We start from the raw sequence: 22,666 nt of genomic DNA, 5'->3' as shown, positions 1-22,666 counted from the left end.
GGCGAGTTAGTCCGCGTCTCCATCAACCTGTGACTCTTTGGACGCCTGGATCACTACCTGAAAAGATAGAATCAACGACCGTCAAAGTGCTAGGGAGATCATCCACTGCTTCCAGGGGGAGGGGGTTAGAAGTATATGAAAATACAGTTTGTACATATAGATATATATAAATCAACTATCATGAACTAAGTGGAAATTGATATTTAGAAATCCACAAAATGAGAATGGGTACGTCGAGCAAAATAATCCAAACAAGGAAACCCTCATGTATATACCTTGTATCTCAAATAGTGAATTACTAAATACCAACTCCAAATCCTATGAATAAAATAATAAATATAAGAAATACAACTCCAAGCCTCAAACAATACAAAACATGTCAAAATCCTCACACTACCCTCGGGTAGGTAGCACAGTCACAAGTGTAATATCCCGATCAAGGAAACTCACATAGAATATGCCGTAAATGACAACCTCAGTCATATACCCTACTCTTGGGTAACTAAACATGGGAGCATGAATGCAATTTACATAATCCTCTATCAGAAACAATGATGCTTTTGTAAGACGCTTACAATATCCTGTAGCGTCACCACCTTACTCAATCGTCCTGCAAAATATAGACATATCAGCCCAATCTGGAATGATGCATCATAGAGTGTAGTTGTGGGCATAAAAATTGCCTATAGATTGGAAAGAAGCTCAAAACTAATGAAAACGCAGATATCTCTTAAACGAGAGGGAATTTGACAAAACAGACGGCAACAAACCAAACCATGGTTGGTTTGGATGGCCCCGTCTCTTTGAGATAGGTGATTTTCAAATATAATTCGTCCAGTTCTGACTTACGGTTTGAAAGTTATGAACCGTTCTTCGCAACATGTTCTGATGTCTACCTAAACTGATCGAACCTCACCTGAACTATTGGAACAAGCCTATAGGTTCCTGGAACACAGATTAAAACAAAGAGAAGGTGATGAACGTCATCATCCCAGTCAAAGAAGTTCATCTGTGCTAAAAAGAAGCAAATGAATGCATACGAAACGTCGAAACGTGCGCAAAACGACGAAACATGACCAAACCAAGAAATTGGAAAATCCCAGTCACCTTGAAGTGACTCAAAAATTCCGAGTCACCTCAAGGTGACTCGAAAATCCTGAGGCAAGGTGACTCGGAAATCCCGAGTCACCTCAATGTGACTCAGAACAGTGCCGAGTCATATTGAGGTGACTCGCACAGTGAAGTTCCCAATAACGTGTTTTCGGATGATTTTATCGGGATTTGTTTGATCTACTGCTTCCCTAACTACATTGGGATCATCTCTAAATATGGTTATGCCATTATTAATTGAAGATAAGATCAAATCATAAATTCTTATCCGAAAACATAGCATCCAAAGCCTATAAATACACCCTTAGGACCCCTATGCACAGGAGATCAGAAATTTGGAGCTTGGAGGCGAGTTGTTAACCTTGTGAGAGGAGACCCACGAATTTCAGAGGGAGGCTAGCGAGATTTCAGCGAACTTCAGTATAAAATGCAAGATTTCAAGAGATCTGAAGCCCCTTTTTATCCTTCCCTCGAGATCAGACCTTGTTTTGATATTAAGAAGAGTAATAATCTTACTTGGTTGAGATTATCTACTTTAGTTCTAAGTTTCCTCAATTGAAACAAAGAACACTAAGCCTTCGTATGCATTGTTTGGGGAGAAAGTTGATGTCTTCATTGATGTATTTATTATAACTTCAGTCGTTACAATGAAAAAAATAGTCTTTTTATAAAACTCTTATACAATGAAAATGAAAAAATACAACTCTCATCAAAACAAACGCAACAGACGTTTATCCTCCGCTGCTTGCGTGGGATCTTATCCTGTGACGGGGATATTGATATCCGTGGATGACCAAACGATCCGGAGCTTTGTTGATTCGCTAAGGAATCAAGAAACCGAAGCAATTATCTCGGCAACAATAAGATAATCACTCTTCTCGAGATTACCATAACAGGGCAATCTCAAGGCAAAAAACCGGGAAGTGTAGATCTGACGAGCTCCTCTTCTTTATGCTGACAAACTCGATCCGATCTCCTCCTCTCTTCTAAAATTCGTGTTCCTTCAATCTTCAATCTAGCAGGGCTTTGTCAACTCTTAAGAATTCCAGATCTAAAAAAATAAAGGCTCCGGGGCTGTATTTAGAGGTTTTAGGACCCCTGTTTTTGGATAAGAATGATCGATTCAATCTTATCTTCAGTTGTAACCATTTAACCCCATTCTTGGATGATATTTTATTAGTTGGAACAAATCCAGGCGGTTAACAGTCGAAAAATAGCTTAAATCTGCCAAAAAACTATTTTCGGGGTTGCGGACACCCGTGGGTGTCTCGCTGAGGCATGGAGCATTGTTCCGCGCATTCTGTCCATTTTCGTCATATCTTCATCATCCGAACTCAGAATTGCATAATTCAATATGCGTTAGAAAGCTGACAAGAAGATCTACAAGCTCTCATAGTTGAACCATATATGGAGTAGACAGGGCATGATGGAGGCTTCGTCTTTCGTGAGCGATGCGTAGCTCCTGATCAGTTCATGTTTTCGTTATTATGAAGTTTTATTTCATACGCTTGTCGATGTTAAATAGGCTTCTGTGACTCGAATAGTGATGTTCATCATCATCTCTCTGTCTCGAGCCATGTGCGGGAACCTATAGGCATATTTAGACGCCTACAGATACCCCCTCCAAAGTGTTTCAGTATCGTTTCTTTTATAGAGGAGACTAGAATACTTTGGATGTGATCGGTCCAACCTTTAGTCGGTGTAAAAGGACCCATAGTTAGCTTTGATTCTTGACTCCTTCGATTTTTAGTCTATTCAATATTTTAACGAATAACCAAATTTTTTTTCCGACGCTACGTTTATCGTCTGGCCATCGTCGAAGTCTCGAATCAAAAACTGGTGAGTTGATTTTGGCTCGTATCATCGAGTTGACTTAGAACTGACTATTTCTGTCATGATATATTGACTTAGGGCTACGCATTGATCGGCATTGACCTTGGGGTTCGGATCACCAGGCGTTGACTTTCATCGTAACGTGTTGACCGGTGTTGACCTAGGGTTACATGTTGACCGGTGTTGACCTTAGGGTTTCAGATCACCAGGCGTTGACTTTCATCGCAACACGTTAATCAGCGTTGACCTAGGGTTACACATTGATCGGCATTGAACTTAGGGTTTCGGATCACGAGGCGTTGACTTTCATCGCAACACGTTGACCGGCGTTGACCTAGGGTTACGCATTGACCGATGTTGAACTTAGGTTTCGGATCGCCAGATGTTGACTTTCATCGCAACGTGTTGACCGATGTTGACCTAGGGTTACGCGTTGACCAGCGTTGAACTTAGGGTTTCGGATTGCTAGGCGTTGACTTTCATCGCAACGTATTGACCGGTGTTGACCTAGGGTTACACGTTGACCGACGTTGACCTTAGGGTTTCGGATCGCCATGCGTTGACTTTCATCATAACGTGTTGACTGGTGTTGACCTAGGGTTACGCATTGACCGGTGTTGACCTTAGGATTTTGGGTCGCCAGGCGTTGACTTTCATCGCAACGTGTTGACCGGTATTGACATAGGGTTACGCGTTGACCGATGTTGACCTTAAGGTTTTGGATCGCCAGGCGTTGACTTTCATCAAAACGTGTTGACCGACATTGATCTAGGGTTACATGTTGACCAATGTTGACCTTAGGGTTTCGGATCACCAGGCGTTGACTTTAATCGCAAAGCGTTGACCGGCATTGACCTAGGGTTATGCGTTGATCGGCGTTGACCTTAGGGCTTCGGATCGCCAAGCATTGACTTTCATCACAACACGTTGATCGACGTTGACCTAGGGTTACGCGTTGACCGGCATTAACCTTAGGGTTTCGGATCACCAGGCATTGACTTTCATCACAACGCGTTGACCTACGTTGACCTAGGGTTATGCATTGACCGGCGTTGACCTTAGGGTTTTGAATCGCCAGGTATTGACTTTCATCGCAACACGTTGACCGACATTGACCTAGGGTTACGCATTGACCGGTGTTGACCTTAGGGTTTCGGATCGCCAGACATTGACTTTCATCGCAACGCGTTGACCGACGTTGACCTAAGGTTATGCGTTGACCAGCGTTGACCTTAGGGTTTTAGACCGCTAGGCGTTGACTTTCATCAGAATGACCAATAACCGGCATAAACGGGCGAAAGAGGGTCATGAAAGCACCTGGGGACCGGCATTGGTCCGAGACACCCCCTTTTTTTGTTTTTTTTCTTTTGTTCCCTTGTTGTACCCTCATTTCCCTCTCTCCCAAAATTTTAAATGAGAGTCCTTTTCCCCCTAAAACTCCTTCTTCCTCCTCTTATCCAAAACTTCTCCTCCAAACCCATTTTTTTCTTCAAGAACTCCTAACCCATCCAAACTCTTGCTTTTAAAAAAAAAAACATCAACCCCTCAATAAAATTTCGGATTTTCTTCTCTTGTTTGGCCGAAAATCCTTATCACAAAGCTAGGGTTCATTTCAATTTCAAGCTCAAGATTTGGACTTTTGAATTGGATTTTCAAGCTCTTGATTTGGGTAAGCTCTTTTCTTCATCCCCTCTATATTGCACGCTTGATTTTGATCCAAAAGTTTATGGTTTGGATATAAAGATTGAAACTTTACACTTGTAGTATGGGTATGTAATGCAAAGATTGTAGCTTTTTGCTTTCATGAGTTAGGTTTTGTAAAAAAGATTGAATCTTGATGATGAGTTTTGAAAAAGGCCAAAATTTTGAGGGGCTTATGTGCAAAATATGGGGCCGAATTTTTTGGAGGGTTTATTTGCAAAAGTTGGCCAAAATTTTGAGGGGGTGTTATTGCAAAGGACTGAAATTTTGATACTTGAATTGTATGCCCATTTGGCCGAAATTTCGAGGGGTGTTTCATGCAAAAAGACCACACATTGTTAAGGGGTTTATTTGTAAAATGGGCCAAAAATTGTTGGGGGCTTATTTGTAAAAGGGCTGAAATTTTGGAAATTTGGGTTGTATACCCATGGCTGAAAGCTTTATGGTGGTGTTTCATGCAAAAAGACCACAAATTGTTGAGGGGTTTATTTTGCAAAGGGGGCCAAACATTGTTGAGGGGTATTTTAGGTATTTTACCCCAAAGTTGATCATGAATGATTTAAATACAAATTGTGTTGGCCTTCTTGTTTTGATGATGTTTAACAAACAATTTACTTCTAATGTTGTTTGTCTAATGTTTGTGTTTTCATATTTATTCTAGGCAAACAACGAGTTAGAGGATGGATGGAATAGAGCTTCAACGATCATATCGAATGGAGGTTGGCGGAATAGTGGAGTGAAGCAATATACATTCAAGTTAAAGATACAAGTTCAAGCTTCTTCTGTAAGTGTACCAAGTTAAGCTTATTGAAGATCAAGATCAAGCTTGGGTAATTTAGTTTAGGTTTTTATATTATGTGTGTTGGTACTCTAAGTTCAATCATATACACACATACACATTTTGGTTTTGTATATATATAGTTATATATATACATATATGTTTTGGTTTGATAGTTTTCAAGTTTTAATATATCAGTTTGTGGTCGACCATCACGGTCGACCGCGCCTGTGTCGTTTGCTGAGTGGGCTGCAAAAACTTTCACGGTCGACAGCCACGGTCGACCGTCGAGCTAAAAATTCCCACGGTCGACCGCCACGGTCGCCCGCGTAAGTCTCTGGAAATTTTCTGAGTTTCAAAGCTGGCTCGCGGTCGACCGCGAGTTTTTCACGGTCGACCACCGTATACTCCAACGGCTATTTTGTACAGAATCTGATGTTGGATTCTGTGGGCTTTTTGGTCATTTTGTTTTAGGTTTTTGCTGAAGTTTTGAGTGGGTATAAATACCCCATTATTGCCTTCAGCGCATCCAAAAACAAGAGAGTGTTTTTAAAACAAGTTTAAAGAGTTTTAAACAAGGGTTTAAGTTTGGTTTAAGAAGCTTTTAAGCGTTTGGAAGTTTGAGTTTATAAAATCAATTTCACAAGAGCTTGAGGAGATCATCTATTAGTGTTTGGGCATCCAACTATTCTCCCTCCACCTCTTGATCTATTGAGAAGTTTTTGAAACTCTATTTCTAGCTTTACATCTATTTATTTGATTATCATTTTATTAAAGCTAGTTTTATATTGAGTTTAGATTTGATTTTACTCATTGTTTACACACACACACACATTGAGCTTATTGTATTTTCATATATAGTATATTCGAGTTGGTGAGAGTTGTAACAATTAAGTGTGAGCTTTCATTGTGTTCTCATCCATAGTAGAGAACAAACATTCATTGTATTGAGCCAAATTGTGAGGATACACTTTGTAATACACTTGTACACCGAGAGAAGTGTGTGGCGAGAGTCGGGGATCGTCCCAAGAGGAGTGGCGTCAATTGACGAACCTAGGGAGAGGTTGTATCCGAGCACTTGAGGGAGACACGTCTAGTTCAACACTTGAGAGGGTGTACAGTAAGATTACAAGAGTATGTTAGTTGTAGAGTTTTCGGTAAACTAGAAACCATATTGTGAGGTGTAAACGTTGTTCGGGTAAATGTAGAAAACCCGGTTATGATAGTGAAGATCTCCTCGAGGTGTGGAGAGGAGACGTAGGTCGTGGGGACCGAACTCCGTAATCATATCGTTTGTTTGTGATTGCATTGGCGCACTTATTTTTATGTTCATATCTTATATCGCTTTTGTATATTGCTTATTGATTATATTGCCCACTATCTAGTTTAGATTGTTTACCCTTGTGTTAATTATTTATCCTTGCATATATCTTATAGTATATCTCATTACTAGGATATTGCTCTTTGTTCATATTGATTATTCTTGCTTGTAACATATTGTATATCTCTCTTGCAAGAATAATTTGTCATTAATTTTAATTAGCATAAAATCGGATTAGATTAGCATAAGACCCTAACCCCCTCTCTAGGGTCTAACAAATTGAACTCATTATTTGCATGCATAGAGCCTGTAGGTTTAATTAGACTTCAACTACAAAACCCTGTTTTATTTATAGGATTTTAGTCAAAGTTCATAATTTTCCTTTTAATTTTCGGGTTCTTGGATTTATGATTGTACCTGATCCGTTGATTTTCATTTCAGGTTAACCATGTCTCCGCATCGACCAAGATTTCATAGGAGTCTCTTATCTTCTTAGCATAGTGAGAGGGAGACTCCCGTAGCTTCCTCTTATGGGGGTGAGCTTTTATGCTTTCTGTATCCTCGTTTGACTCCTTTATGGGTCATTCGGGAAGAACCAACGTCCTCATTTGCGGGGATTGAGGTTTCAGGATGATTTCAGGTTCTATCATGCCCTCGTTTGGCCCCTTCGTGGGTCATTCGGAAAGAACCGATGTTCTCCTTCATGGGGATTAAGGTTTCAGGATGATTTCGTGTTCTATCATGTTCTCGTTTGGCCCCTTCGTGGGTCATTCGGGAAAAACTGACGTCCTCCTTCCTAGGGATGAGGTTTCAAAAGATGTGTTTTGCTTGGCCAATTCACGTCTTCCGAAATGTTGGGGTGATTTCGTATTGTATTACACTGTATGGGTCGGGGTACATTACCACGTTATTTACGTGATGGTGCATACCTCCCTTCCTGTGTAGGACACTCAAAATCGTCTCGCCAATCACCCAATGAATGACTCTATCTCACTAGCTTGTGAGATAAATTCAACCCTTGTATAATTTATGAATAATTTTCTGATTCCGTGTTTGTTTTGCTGCAGTTGAGTTCCCCGCATAAGGTTTTTCGCCTCATGCTACGACTGGTTGCAACAGGGAGATATTCACTACTAGTGTTGATAGGCAGGCTATTGGTCATACCCCTCAATTCAACGAGAATCGTCCCGAGGAGGTGCATCGATTGATATGAGATGGAGGCCGCCGTTTATTGTGCCAACTAATTACCGACGCTCCCTTTACTGAAGATTCCGTTTCTACCCAGTCTTTAGAGAAGCCGGATTATCTATTCGGGTATCATGCCGAGGATCCGGCTAAGTTGGTTCTTGATGATGAACATTGGTTGAATGATGATGGTGGGAGCCTTTTATACATTCCTTCTATTCCCCGTCAGCATTCTCTTGCTCATTTGGAGACGCAGGCTGTGCAGCGGCAAATGTCCTAGAATCTTACAGATGACGATGACCGAGTTCATTGTGGATTTATTTCCCATCATAAGACCCCAGGTTCTGATGGGTATAATTATATTCGCGTCCTTCGACCGGGGATTTTGGGACTTGATATAGCGCCACCGGACGAGGTGTCAGCAATTGCCCATACTGTAAGGAATCGTCTGGCTAGGCTTGGGAGGAGGTTACCCCTGAAGGAATTCAGATGTTTTGATTAGTCGTCCTCGCCGCCTAAGAAGTGGTGGACTCATATGACTAGTTACGTTTTGGGACATTGGGAGAGTGAGCTGAAGCGCAACGGATTGTATGTACCTATACGAGCTACTATGTACGGACTCCCAGTCAACAACTATCATTTCTTGGCATTGCTGGAGTTTTATAACCCTGCTAGTAACACTTTTCTGATTTGCAGTGGAGAGTTGGGGTTAGCTCTCCATGAGATGTATAAGGTTTCTGGTCTTCCGATGGGAGATTGTCCATATCAAGAGTACTTTCCCTCTAACATGTAGTTGGGATAGCTAAAGAAAGATTCCTCCGACATGTATGACACGCTCTGGGACCTCATGTGTCATTATTATATATCCTTGGTCAGGATGAGTCCTCTAGCAAAGAGGAAGAAGCAGGTCAGCTTGAAACAGTTTGCTGATTATTTATTTCAGCACTTGGAGTGCAATTTAGGCAAGACTATTTGTGAATTGGCCCCTTTGACACCTTCTGCCATTAATGACTTAATTGAGAGGGCTGCCGCTTGTTCATTCACTACCGCTGGTGTGGAGGGTTCCTTTCCAACGGAGACTAAATTTCGGACGTTCCTTTGTCATGTACAGAAGCCTATTCGGCCTAAAACCCTCTTGCAGGCTATCTCGCCCTCTGGTTTAAGAAGTACGTCGTTCCATATTAGTTTTTTGACACCTTGCCTATCGAGGTTCTCCTCCCCGCCATTCAGTTAGCTCACGAGAAGGATCTTTCTCTACTTTTGGTGATGGTTGCCGACATCCATTGTGGGCTTAGGTATTTGGTCGATGGTTTTACACATGTGGGTTCTGAACTGTCGACCAAGCTTCTTTCTGTAAAGGTCGAGCTTCCATATACATATTTGATGGTGTGGCTCATCCTTCACTGCCCTGATTGATGTCGGTGCCTAGTACTGTCGATGCCTCCGTTCCTTTTGTGCAATTGTTAGAGGGAAGTAAGTGGTTCGTGAAGACATTCGTTGATGTACAATGAGAGCTTCAAATTCATAAGAGCTGGGAGTTCTTCAAGTGTTTTCCTCAGTTTTTGGACCGCTATGATGACGTATTGATTGATGAGGAGAAGCCGGGGGCCGGTCGGACTTCCCTTGATATTGGTTGCTTCCGTTGGTTGGTGAACATTCATGCTGGATACCTCGTTCTTCGGGTGAAGGATCGTTGTCACATAAAGCCCTATCTCCATTGCCGCTTTGCTCGTTAGTTCGGTTATGACCAACTATATGTTGGGAACCCGAACCGAGGCTTAAGGATTAAAGGAGGTCATATTGACGGTGCCTGAGCATGGCTCTGGATTATGACGGGATGTACCGGCACCTATTTTGCTCTCCCTTCATCCAAACGCAAGACATCACTTACCTTTCTCAGCTGCAAATGGCTCCTTTCTACCAACGAGCTTCTAGATGTGAAGAGCCTCTCAGAGTTGGAGGCTGAGCATTTGGTTCAGACTACCATTAAAGCTGCTCGTAAAGCTGGGCTTTCGAAGAAGCGAGGGAAGAAACCTGTCAAACCCTCCCGTTCGAGCAAAAGCCAGATGGAGGATGATGAGGAGCTCCTTCCTATTGATGATGAGGATGAGACTTCTGAAGAAGAATTTAGGGATATGGACACCGACATTAGAGTTGACGAGGAAGAATCTGAGACAGGTCTGTCAGACTCTTTCTTTTTGGAATTAATAGATCTGGCATTTCTTCGTTGGTCTCAACACTCTAGATCTCGACCGGCTCCTCCAGGGCCAGAACGAAAGGTTTTACTTTCTTCTCCTAATAAGATGACTCTTGTCACTCCAGGTAGGATGGTTAACGAGCATGAACCTCTTATTTTCCGTTACTCGAGATCACGATCCAGTACCGAGGCTCCTGCACAGGTTGAGATGCGTACTAAATCTACACATGAGCGACCCACTAGTCCTGTAGAGGTTCGTCCCCCAAAGCAGAAGAAGATCGCTCATAAGTCATATATTGGTCAGTGCGCCCACGAAGCAGAGTTATGAGGTACTGTAACTGCTGGTGGAGAGGAAGGTAATATTCCATTATTTTCATGACCTTAAAATGGTGCTCTTCTGGATTCCCTGAACCTAATCATGTCCCGTGTTTCAGGAACCCATGGCAGAGGTGAACTTCCGTGCGACTCTGTATTCTCCGATCCTAGCCATTTAGATAGCCCGAACTTTGTGCAGCAAATGTATGATGCCATTCGTGATGAGCCTATATATGTTGGAGCAAACCGGGATGCTAACCAGGATAATACTATTGAGCCGAGTATTTTATGCGCATGTATATCTAACACCGGTAATACACCATTCGAGTGGCAGTTAAAGGAGTTAGGCAATTCGGAATTCATTCCCCCTTTAATCACTTTCGCGCTTCATTCTCTTTTAGACAAATTGAAGAATGCGGGCATGAATATCGGGGTGGATGAGCCTCCTGCCACTACCACAAGTGCGTCCGCACTTCTCTATCATGAACTTTTAGCTTCTTTTTATATATCCAACACTTAAATTCTCATGTAGATACTGCGCTGGAAAGACCAATCGAGGATGAGACTTTTCATGGCATGGATCTTGGGGGATTTAGTGAGCACATGTACATTTTAGCACCGAGTTTCTCGGGATCCAACACTAGGTTGCTCGTTGAGATGTTGGCAGAGCAGGTTACCAGAGAGGCTACAGGACCATCCGTTGAAGGTGGTTCTTTTGTAGGTATGCATCTAATCTCTGACATTGTAATTTTCTTTATTTGTCAAAATCCCTATTTGACTGATAGGGAATTCTAATCGTAGGACCAACCACTACAACTGATACGACTACAATTTTGGGTATCCCTAGTTTACCTGAGGGTGGTTTATCCATAGGTACGCATGTAATCCTCTGCATCATCATTCTCTTCATTTGTCAAAATCTCTATTTGACTGACAAATAGTTGTAATCGTAGGACCAGCCACTAGGACTGATACTACTACGATTCCTGGTATCTCCAGTCTGCCTGAGGGTGGTTTATCCACAGGTATGCATGTAATCCTCTGTATCATTATTCTATTCACTTGTCGAAATCTTTATTTGACTGACAAAGAGTTGTAATCATAGGACCAGCCACTAGGATTGATACTACTACGATTCCTGGTATCTCCAGTCTGCCTGAGGGTGGTTATCCGTAGGTACGCATGTAATCCTCTGCATCATCATTCTCTTTATTTGTCAAAATCTCTATTTGACTGACAAAGAGTTGTAATCGTAGGACCAGCCACTAGGACTGATACTTCTATGATTCCTGGTGTCTCCAGTCTACCTGAGGGTTCTGTCTCTTCCTTACTAGAGGGAAGTATGGCCATGAGTCAGTCGTTCGATTCTCATCTTCAGACTACTGTTCCCCCAAACCCTCTGGGCATTGAAAAATCTCCTAGAGGAGTCGACCGTCGATAGTCGTGCCTGCTATCATTCCCGAGCCTGTCGAGACTAGATTGGTGGAGCCTGCTACAGGACATCAAGCTGAAGGAACCTCTGTCGGCACTGGTAAGCTCATAATTCGCTCTGAATTTCTCCACAATATTCTAGGGTTTCTTACCTCTTCATATGATTATTTGTAGGGTTTTCATAGTCTCCATATGAGCGCATTATGTCTTTATTATCTGATACCGATCCGAGCACAGACATGTTCTGGATAGATCTTGAGAGTTTCCTTACCTTCTTGGGTAAGATGGTCAAGAGGATTGTTCATTATGGATTCTGTTTTGATCAGCACAGACGATCACTTGACCACCATATGAAGATGATTAGAGAGGAGGGATACCCCGAGCTAGTTGATTCCCTTGTTGCGGATCTTGCCATACTAGAGCGTGAATCCCAAGAGTTAGGGGAACAGAAGACTAGAGGTGTTTCCCCTTTTGTTGCTACTCAGTTGGAATCTGAGTTGAAGAAGTAACGTGACTCCAGAGTATCCATTGGACATGATCTTTAGTCACAGGAGAGCTCTGTTATGCAAATGAGGGCTAATTTCTTAAGGAAGGACAAGGCTAAGGCTGATTTACTTAGTTCTCTAGCTTCGGTGTATGAGGAGATAGCTGAACTTAAGAAGGCCTTGAAGTATGCCGAAGAATCTCACGCTATTCTTGAGGACGACTTAGCCAATGCTGAAGACTCTCAAAGACAGATATTAGAGAAGCTGGAGCCTGCAGAAGAGAAGTTGGCTAAGTTGAGGAGCATAGCCGTGAAGATACTGGATACATCTGAAGATTTCATTTGAGTTGAGTTGCAGGCTAAACTCGAGCGGAGTTTTGTTAAAGATTTTTCTATGCAAGAACATCGGATCCTCAGCCGCGGATTGTACTCGGAGCGATAGTTCCTTCATTTTGACTTTATTAATGAAATAAAATCTTTTACTTAGCTCACTCTTCTCTTTATTATGATCATTATCCAATCTAGGATTAATAACCATAATATTTATAGGATTTTTGGTGAACCGTCAGTCATTAACGGATTTGGCTTGCCTTTACCGATTACCGTTTGAATCGGGCTAGCATGCAGATTGTTCAAATCCATTCTGCATGTGACATTATGCTAAAAGAATGAATTCTTTTAGATTTAGCGTAATGATTTTTGAATATATAGACTTACTCATCCCTTGCGGGGTTCTCATAGGATTTTTGGCAAACCCTCAGCCATCAACGGGTTTGATGAGCCTTTACCAACTTCCATTTGAGTCAGGCTCGCATGCGATTTGTTTAAGTCCATTTAGCATGTAACGTTGTGCTAAAAGAGTTAACTCTTTTAGTACTACGATATTGAATACGTAGACTTCGTCTTTCTCATAGGAATAGACTACCCAGCAACGCGTGTTAGGCGCTGACTTATTCCTACTTAGGCTTCGGGATAAAGTCTCCAGACTTGGATTCTGGTGTCTTTTTCAATCGGTGAAAGACTAAACCGGCAACATGTGTTAAACATAGGCTTATCTCTAATTAGGGATCGAGATAAAATCCCCCATGTATGAAGTACACAGATTTAAAGTTAGGAATTGTGTCTTTTCTTAGGGTAGAAAACAAACCCGATGCTGGAGAGGAAGAATTTTATATTCTGTCCCTAGGTCTTGTTTATGGTAAAGACGAACCTAAAACGGGAGAGGAAGAATTTTATATTCTATCTCCCAATGCTGAAGAGGAAAAATTTTATAGTCTATCATCAGTTGTAAAGGAAACTCAAGGTGGGGTCTCCACCCTCAGAATCCGGAAATGTGAAACTAGGAGTGGGATCTCCACTCTGAGAATCAGAATGATTCAAGCAACCTTAACTTTTATAGGATTGGTTGCTCAATCCAAGAAAAGGATCCCTCATTTATTGAGGTGAAATTCTATTTTCGGCCCTAACTTTTATAGGTTTGGCTGAAATCGAAAAGGTGGAAATCTCTCGTTTATCAAAAGTGATAATCCGATCTTGGCCCTAATTATCTGCAGGTTTGACCAAGTGGGGTTAGAGGCAATCCTAACTTTTATAGGTTTGATTGCTCAAATTGAAAGTTGACCTCTCGTTCATGGAAAGAATCGAGAGGGGATTTTGATTTTGGCCCTAACTTTTATAGGTTTGACCAAGTAAGTAGTGGGAGTGTAATATAGATAGCAGTAAAAATGCCGATTTGTACTAGCCACTCGATGGAAGATTTTGATGTTAAGTGATCAAGACTTAACATGTCAAGTTTGAAAGACATCAAAGATTGGTGGATAGAAATTTTGGTAGACCCACCGTCAATTGATTTGATCAGTGGGAGATTTTGTGAGGAAAGATTGATCTGTCAAAATGGCCGAATCTTATCTCAGCAAAAGAATTCATGAGAGTTGGTGAATCCAATATCAACAATAAAATACGTTCCAACTTTCAAAACATTCAGAGTCCAAGTGTGGATCTCTTGTCTATCACTTTTTTAGTAACTGGGTTATCCCTAAGAATACTACACGTAGTATTCTTCCGGGAACTTCCTAATACACGGGTTAACTTGAATGTACTAAGGGTTGTACCTTTTTAAGAATTTCCCATTTATCGGCATCATAAGATGGGCACCTTCCTTGGTGATAAGGTGATATGCGCCGTTCGAATAGACTATCTCTACCACAAATGGTCATTCCTATTTGGGTTCAAACTTGCCTTTCTTCTTAGAATTGAGGATCATTGGTCGTCAGACAACAAAGACCAAGTCCCATTCTCTAAAACTCCGTTGTTAAACCTTTTTGTCAAAAGCTCGGGAAATTCTGGATTGATAGAATTCAATGTGCTGTTGGGCTTCCAAGTGCTTTTCATCAAGCATCTCTAGTTCTTCGAGGCATTTCTGATGTTGTTCTTCGGTCGTCATCTCCATTGCAAGAGTGATCCGAAGAGATGGAATCTGAATTTCCAATGGAAGAACTGCTTCACTCCCATACACTAGAGAATACGGGGTTGCTCCAGTAGGCGTGCGAATTGTGGTGCGATAGGCCCATAGAGCTTCACCGAGTTTATCGTCCCAATCTCATTTATTAGTCTTCATGAGTTTTGACAAAAGTTTTATGATAGTCTTGTTAAAGGCTTCAGCCAATCCGATCACTGTGGGATTATAAGCCGTTGACGAGACGTATTAAAATTTAAACTTCTCACAAAATTTGATGAAGGCATTACTTACAAACTGAGGAGCGTTGTCATGTATGATTCATTTTAGAACACCATACCGATAGATAATATGGTGTTTGATGAGAACCACGATGTTGCTCATCTTAACTTCTCTGAGCGGAATCTCTTCAGCTTATTTGAAGAAGTAATCGATAATTGCCAGGATGAATCGGTCGCTTTTGACTGACAGGGGAAAAATAGGACCCACGACGTCTATTCCCCAAGTTTCGAAAGGCCATGATGTAGCCAAAGGGTGTAGATGCCCCAGGGATTGGTGCATATAATTCGCGTGCACTTGACATGCGTGACACTTTCGGGCATATACGACTGCATCTTTGATCATGGTGGGCTAAAAATATCCTATCCTTCTGATGTGGTCATAAAGTTTAGGGCTAGGTTGGTGTGCGCCACAAGCCCCTACGTGCGTCTCCTTAAGGACTTCTTCTGTCTCTTTAGTCGATAGGCAACATAGTAGTAAACCATCGTACCCCCGATGATATAGCGTTTGACTCTCTGTGTTATAGCAGAATCTCGGTGCTCTCTGACGAATTGAGTCTCTTTCCTTCACGTCTTCTGGTAAAATCTCGTGTAGAACGTAGTCTATGATAGGGAAACGCTAGTCTCGGGATTTAAACTCAACTAAGGTTGAATGCACTTCTTTAATATCCTCTTCTTCGTCATCTACATTGTAGATTGGTACGAAGAGCTGGTGAGTTCTCACCGTAATGAATTGTTCTGTTTCGAGAGGCTGTGCCAGAGATACTACTAATGCTGCTAATATATCTGCATAGGCATTCTGTAAGCGTGAAATATATTCGATAAAGAATTCTTTAAACGATTCTGCCATCTCGAAGGCCATCTTATGGTATGGTATCAAATTCTATTTTCTAACCTCATACTTCCCTTGAACTTGTTTAACTACCAGTTGAGAGTCACCGAAAGCTTCAAGGTACTCGACTCCCAGCACTTTAGCAAAACTGAGTCTAATAAGCAGCGCGTTATACTCGGCTATGTTATTTGAGCACAGCTCGGTCAGTGAGTAGGCTCGAGGCATCACATGTTTTCCCGGGGAAACTTAGACAACTCTGACTCCGGAGGAGATCTTAGAACATCCAGGAGCACTTGCTACGTTAGTTGCTCGAGAAGCACCGTCGAAGTACAAACGCCATACCTGTTGATGATAAGTTACGTTAGCTTCGTAGGTTTCATCTGGCAGATCGTCGTATACCTCAGCGGTATCCGTAGTTGGGTTAGCTGCCAGAAGATCACAAATAGCTTGTTCTTAGACTGATTTCTGTTGTTTAAAGTGCAGATCGTACTGGGACAGAAGCATGGCCCATTTTGCTAACCGCCAATTCATGAAAGCTGGCTGCGTCATGAATACTCAGGCTGGGTTAATGTTGGAGATGACATAAATAGTCTGTCCAACTAAGTAATATCGCATCTTTTGAATTGCGAACACCAAGGTGAGACACTCACTCTCGATCATTGGATACTGGGATTCGACACCCACAAGGGTCCGGTTTAAGTAATATACAACCTATTCATGACCGTTGTCGTCGTCTTATGCAAGTAATGCACTTAACGAGTGGCTCGTCGCCTTGACATAAATCAAGAACGGTTTGCCTGATTTCAGTGCAACGAGTACAGGAGGTTTTGAGAGATATTCTTTGATATCTTCAAACTCTTTTTGACAAGTGTCGTCCTATATGAATGATACACCTTTCTTTGTGAGTCTGGAGAATGGCTGACACTTTCCTGAAAGGTTCAAAATAAACCGACAGATGTATGCTAACTGTCCTTGTAACCCTCTGAGTTCTTTAATGTTTCTCGAGGGTTGCAATTCATTAATTGCCTTCACCTAATCGGGGTCAATATGAATACCCTTGGTAGTAACAACGAATCCATAGAATTTGTCGCAGGACATTCCGTGGAAAGATTTAGTAGGATTCATCTTCAGTTGATGAGTCCGCATTAGGTCAAACATCATCTTCAAGTCTTTGATGTGATCATTCTTGTTACGGCTCTTCACAACTAGATCATGCACATAGCATTCAACGGTCTTTCGAAGATGCTCCTGAAAAATCTTTGACATGGCTCTTTGATATGTGGCACATGCGTTCTTCAAGCCGAAGGGCATAACAGTGTAACAGAAGACACCGAGGGGTATTCTGAATGCGGTATGCTTCGCATCATATGGATGCATCTTTATTTGATTGTAGCTAGAAAATCCACCCATGAAAGACATTCTCTCAAACCCACACGTGTTGTCGATGATAACATCTATGATGGGAAGAGGGAAGTCGTCCTTCGAGTATGCCGAATTAAGATCCCTAAAATCAATGCAGATCCTTATCTTTCCGTTCTTCTTAAGGACTGTGACAATATTAGAAAACCACTCAGGATGTTGCTCCTCCCTAACGAAACCCAAGTCAACAAGATTTTTAACTTCAGACTCGATCACTTCCATGATTTACGGACGAAACCGTCTTTGCTATTGTTTGACAGGTTTGACATCTGGCTTAATGTTGAGGCGATACATTGCCACATTGGGATCGAGCCCTGGCATATCCTCTTAGTTCCAAGCAAAAACATTGATGTACTCCCTAATGAGGGTAATTAGCTCTTCTTTCTCATTTGGTGGGAGACTAACGCTAATGAATATCAGTTTCAGATTATCTTCGTCACCCATATTCACTTGGATTACTTGGTCCTCGGTAGGGGGTTCCCTTTGTTCGAATCTATCACCGTACTGCATATTCAGGTGATGAACCGAAGGGTCTTCCTAAGTTGGTATTTGATCGTCTTCTTCGACGGTGATGGAGTCAATTGTAGTCATGTTCGACATCAGTCTTTTGAACATTTCCCCAAGACTAGCGTCGGAATCCCAGGCTGAAGAATCGGAAGAATGTCCATCTTTACCCTTATTAGCTATTTGATCGATGACTTGCCAGCAGCACTCGTCATCGGATGAGGAGACATAGCCTAAACCTATTCGGTAGCTATAATAATTATTGGGTTTTCCTTTTGGTACATAAGCCATACGAGGTGGAACTCATGGGCCTCGACTGAAACAAAGACCCTCTCCGAGTGCGGAGTTATATCTGTATCTCTCCATGAGGTTCTGTACTTTTGTATCATATTTGAGTAAATGAGGAGCCGGTTTATCATCATCATCCTCTTCTCTCAAGAAATGATCTGGTACTAAAAACTCCTTCCCTTTACTATAAATGACTTCCTTTTCACCCCCTGCCTTTGTCGGGACAACAAGTGTCATTCCGAACGAATCCTGAACATGCTTCTTCGTCATGCAATACATTTGAAGTGGCATATACAAGTCGGGGTCATCATATAATCTCTTCATGATGTTATCAAGACACAATGAGTACTCTAAATCATCATTTATTGCTATTTCTTCGGTAAGTTGTCAATTACAACTACTATCTGATGACTCTCCATCATCAAGATTGATTACAATGGGTATAATATCATTAAGTACAAAACCATTATTATAATCAAACCCAGCTTCGGTGTCAGCTTCTTCTTCGCTGTTCGTACCTTGGACCGATGGTTCAGTATCGAATTCAGCCCCGTAGAGAAGGGAGTCAGTAAAATATTTTTCTAACCCCTTAAACGGTTGCTTATTCGCAACCACCGTCTTAACCTCATTATTAGTGTCTACATATTTAAGACACTAATGGAGGGTGAAAGGGACTATAATGTTACCGTGGATCCATGGTCGACCTAACAGTAAATTATAGGAAGTCTCTGTGTTGATCACATAACATGTGACTTCCGACTTCAAGTCTCTAATCTGGCACTTCACTTGGATTTTACCTAGTGACCTAGACCCAGTGGTATTGAATTCGTAGATCGTAGTGCCTGTGGAGGCCATCTTACTGGCTGGTATTCTGAGATTATACATTAATCGGAGTGGCATGATGCTAACAGCGGAACCCGGATCGACTTGGGTCCGGTTGACAACACTGGAGCCAATGTGTCCAGTGAAGTACAAGGGCCGGTCATGCTTTGAATTCTTTGTCTGGATCTCCTTCTTGGTGAAAGAAATGCAGGGAAAGTGGTGTGCCACGAGATTGCAATGTTGGGCTGACAGCTCCGGTTCTTCAGGGGATGGCTTGATTTGAGTCAGGAAAATGTCAAAATTTTCCAAGGCTTCTTTGAATGCTTACCTCGTGTCTTTTGAAAGACATAGCAGCTCGTATAGAGTTATTCTACCCGGTATATTATCTAACTGCGTCATAATGTCAAAGTGGTGCAGAGTGTACGAGCCCCTAAGTTTATCTCTTCCAATCGGTTGATTGAATCGAGACTGCTTTGGGTTCTGATCCTCTTGGTGTAAGGGTTCTTTCTCCTTTAGCTTTTGCTGAGTTCTGTCAACAGGTGCCGGGGGAATTATGACCACTCCCATTTCTGCTAATATCTTGGAGGGAACGGTTTTGGTTACCCCCTGCTTAGCTAACTCCTCGGAGGCGGTCGGATAATTGAAATGGTATTCGTTCTAACTCCAGGTAGCAAAGACCAATTCTCCGTTTGTTGCAAAGACTTCTTGCTCATCTTTAGAGAGCGGGAAGGTCAGGATTTCCTCATCCTCTTTTTCTAGGATAGCCGAGGCTCCGTAACAAGATTTTCCTCTCCCTTTTGACTTCTTCTTGGATGATGATCCGACCCACCGTTCATCTTTAATTAGATCAGGATGGACCTAGAGAATTTCGCCATTTAGGGCTGTGTGTGGCACAATTCCTTTCTGGCATTGTTCGCGGGGATCGTCGTTGACAGTCTTCACCACTACGTTTATTATGGTTTTGGGCTGAAACCAATTCAAAGGAATAGATCCGAAGCTGATTGACACTGCGTTCGCACCCACCTTCTTTTTCTTAGACTGTTTTATAGTAATGACCCTAACGTCGATCAAAGCTTGGATCTTGTCTTTGAGGGTGTAGCATGACTTGGTAGGGTGGTGAACCGCTTTGTGGAACATGCAGTATTTTAGGTCATTAACCCTTTTAGCGACTTCCTGATCTTAGATCGGAGGCAACTTAATCTTGTTGTTCTCTCTGAGGTATTTAAAAATACCGGGGACTTCGTCTTCTTTAAAAGAGTAAACCTTCGTGAATTTCGGTTCTGAAGTCTTCTGTTTCTGAGGTTGTTGTTGCCACCATGACTGCTGAGGTGCCTTTCGCTGCTGCTGTTGTGGGGGACAAAATTCTGCTGTGAGGCATTAGCCGCTGTCTAACCTCTTTCGGCCTTCTTCCTTGGATGACGCTATTCCCATGGCTTCGAGGATGCCCGGAGAAAGATTGTTGTGACAGGTTTCCAGGATGAAGTCCTCGCTGACTGGATCTCTAAAATTCATAGCTTTGTTTCGAAATCGTTTGACAAAATTTTCGACCAACTCTCCGTCCTTTTGCTTCTCATCAAACAACGTTCCAATTAAAAACTTGGTGTCATCATCAAAGAAATTTGTGAGGAACATGTCTTCCATGCCATCCCAACTGCTGATACTTCCTGGCTTAAGACGGCGATACCAATCGAAGACTGCTTCGCGAAGAGTGCCAACGAATGACCATACCATCAAGGGATCATTTCTGAAGATTATTCCCAAATAAGACTTGAAGTGTATTAAGTGCTGAGTGAGGGAACCCTTTCTGTCAAACGGCGTGAAGTTGATCAAATTAAACTTTGCCGGGTATGGGATTGATTCCCACTCTCTCGGGTAAGGACAGGGTATCCCGAATTTCTTTACTTCTTGAGCGCTCATCAATACATTAATTTTGCTCTCCAAGTCCCTCATCTTCTTATTCTCGTTCGTATCTTTCGTCGAGTGATTCCGGGGAGAAGTGACATGGTCCTCCTTTATATTGTTATCATCCGTGGGACCACCCCAGCATTGTTGTCAACGGGAGGGGTGTCCATATTAGCATTCTCATCCACTTCTCGATTGCTATCAGCTTGATTAGGATTATTGCGATGGCTGGACTCTCCTTGCTGATTCGTCAGCACCGCAATTTGTTGGCTATGCATGTCTCTCATCTCCTACATAGCCATCTCCATCTCAAATTTAAAATTCTCTTTCTGCTTGGCTAAAGGATCCTCGAGAATTTTAGCCATTTATTCAGCATTAATCTTGAATGATTCATAAGATTGCCCTACACTGGATGCCGTATCGTCAGAAGCCAACGCAGAGCAAGCATCTGATGTTTCATCGTCGGAGGACCGTGACCTCCTGGGTCTAGGTTTGACAGTTCCAGACCGTAGACAAATCATGTGCTGAGATACTTCTACAAAAGGCTCAGGATTGAAACATCGCGAGGACTTGCCTTTGTCGGCCATGTTGATAGTTACTCGAGGGAAACTCGTCACCTAAGCTGGTTGGCCTTCTTTTGTGAAAATGTCTCGTCTTTGGTTCGGACGTTTTAGTTGAGATTCATTTAAATATTGAGACCCTCCAGGGAGTAGTCTCGTGGCAGCTACATTCTGACAACACTGCCTTGATGATTTTCACACATGGACAACGAGAGTTCGTCTCTTGGACATTTCTCTTCTGAGATTTGTTCGTATTTGCCGCCTGATAGTACAACTCATCAATCTGATGACTGGAGCAACCTATCATGTGTTGGCACGGCTTCCCATGTATAACATCATCATCAGATGAACATGTTTCCCTCTGGGGATATGACGCTTCATTGGCGTCTCCAAGAGTCACTCGTTCAGATTTACACCTTCGTGAGCGTGAAACTCTAACGGGCTCTTGTACTTTGACTCGCAATCTGATATGGTCGGTCATAAGAGCTTTCCCTTTATTATTAGGGGGATTAGTACGTCCCCCAGCTTGAATGGTTGTTTGGGAGCCTTTCAACGGTCCCAATCGCTCATTAACAGGTGCTTTACCTCGATCTTCAGGGAGAGGACCAAGAAGGTCTTTCAGAGAAACTCTGAATTTGGTGAGGTCCACACTACCAAGGGGAGTGGAATCCGAAGTTGATGAATGTTGAATGGTAACTTTGTCTATTTTTGCCTTAGGCACTGATTTGACATTTGGCATCCAAACCCATTTCTGTTTGGGTGATTTTCTGACTGCCTCTTCACTCTGCATTTCTTGTGCTTTCCACACAAGGACTCAGGCATGCGCAAGCAATGTACGGCGCTTCTGGATTCGCTCCTGAAGAGTAGAGCTGGTCCTTTTGATGTGGACCCATTCATTCTTTTCTGCTTTGGAGGAGGGGTTACTCGATTACCGTTGTTGTTCTTGGCGCTTCCTAGATTTCAGATCCACATCATAGCGGATTCCGTCCATTGGCTCCAAAGCCTTAGCAAGTTGACGCGCAAGACGTTGACACCGTCTTTGGTGCGCCCTCTTTGACAACATTGGTATACCTTCGGTAACTAACTCTTTGATCAAGGAGGAGTTTAGATCCGCTGATCTAACTTCGCTGGATATCGGTGACACGTTGCGATTTACAACTGCAGCAGCAACGACGCAGAGATCATCTTCTCGGGTCTTCATGTCAGAAGACCAATGGACTTTTCTGGATCTACAAGGAGAGACAGATCTGG

The sequence above is a fragment of the Asparagus officinalis genome, chromosome 1, assembly GCF_001876935.1.
Source record: "Asparagus officinalis chromosome 1, Aspof.V1, whole genome shotgun sequence".
In the NCBI taxonomy this organism is placed as follows: domain Eukaryota; kingdom Viridiplantae; phylum Streptophyta; class Magnoliopsida; order Asparagales; family Asparagaceae; genus Asparagus; species Asparagus officinalis.
The sequence above is the reverse complement of the archived record's forward strand: the minus strand, read 5'-3'. Positions refer to the sequence as shown.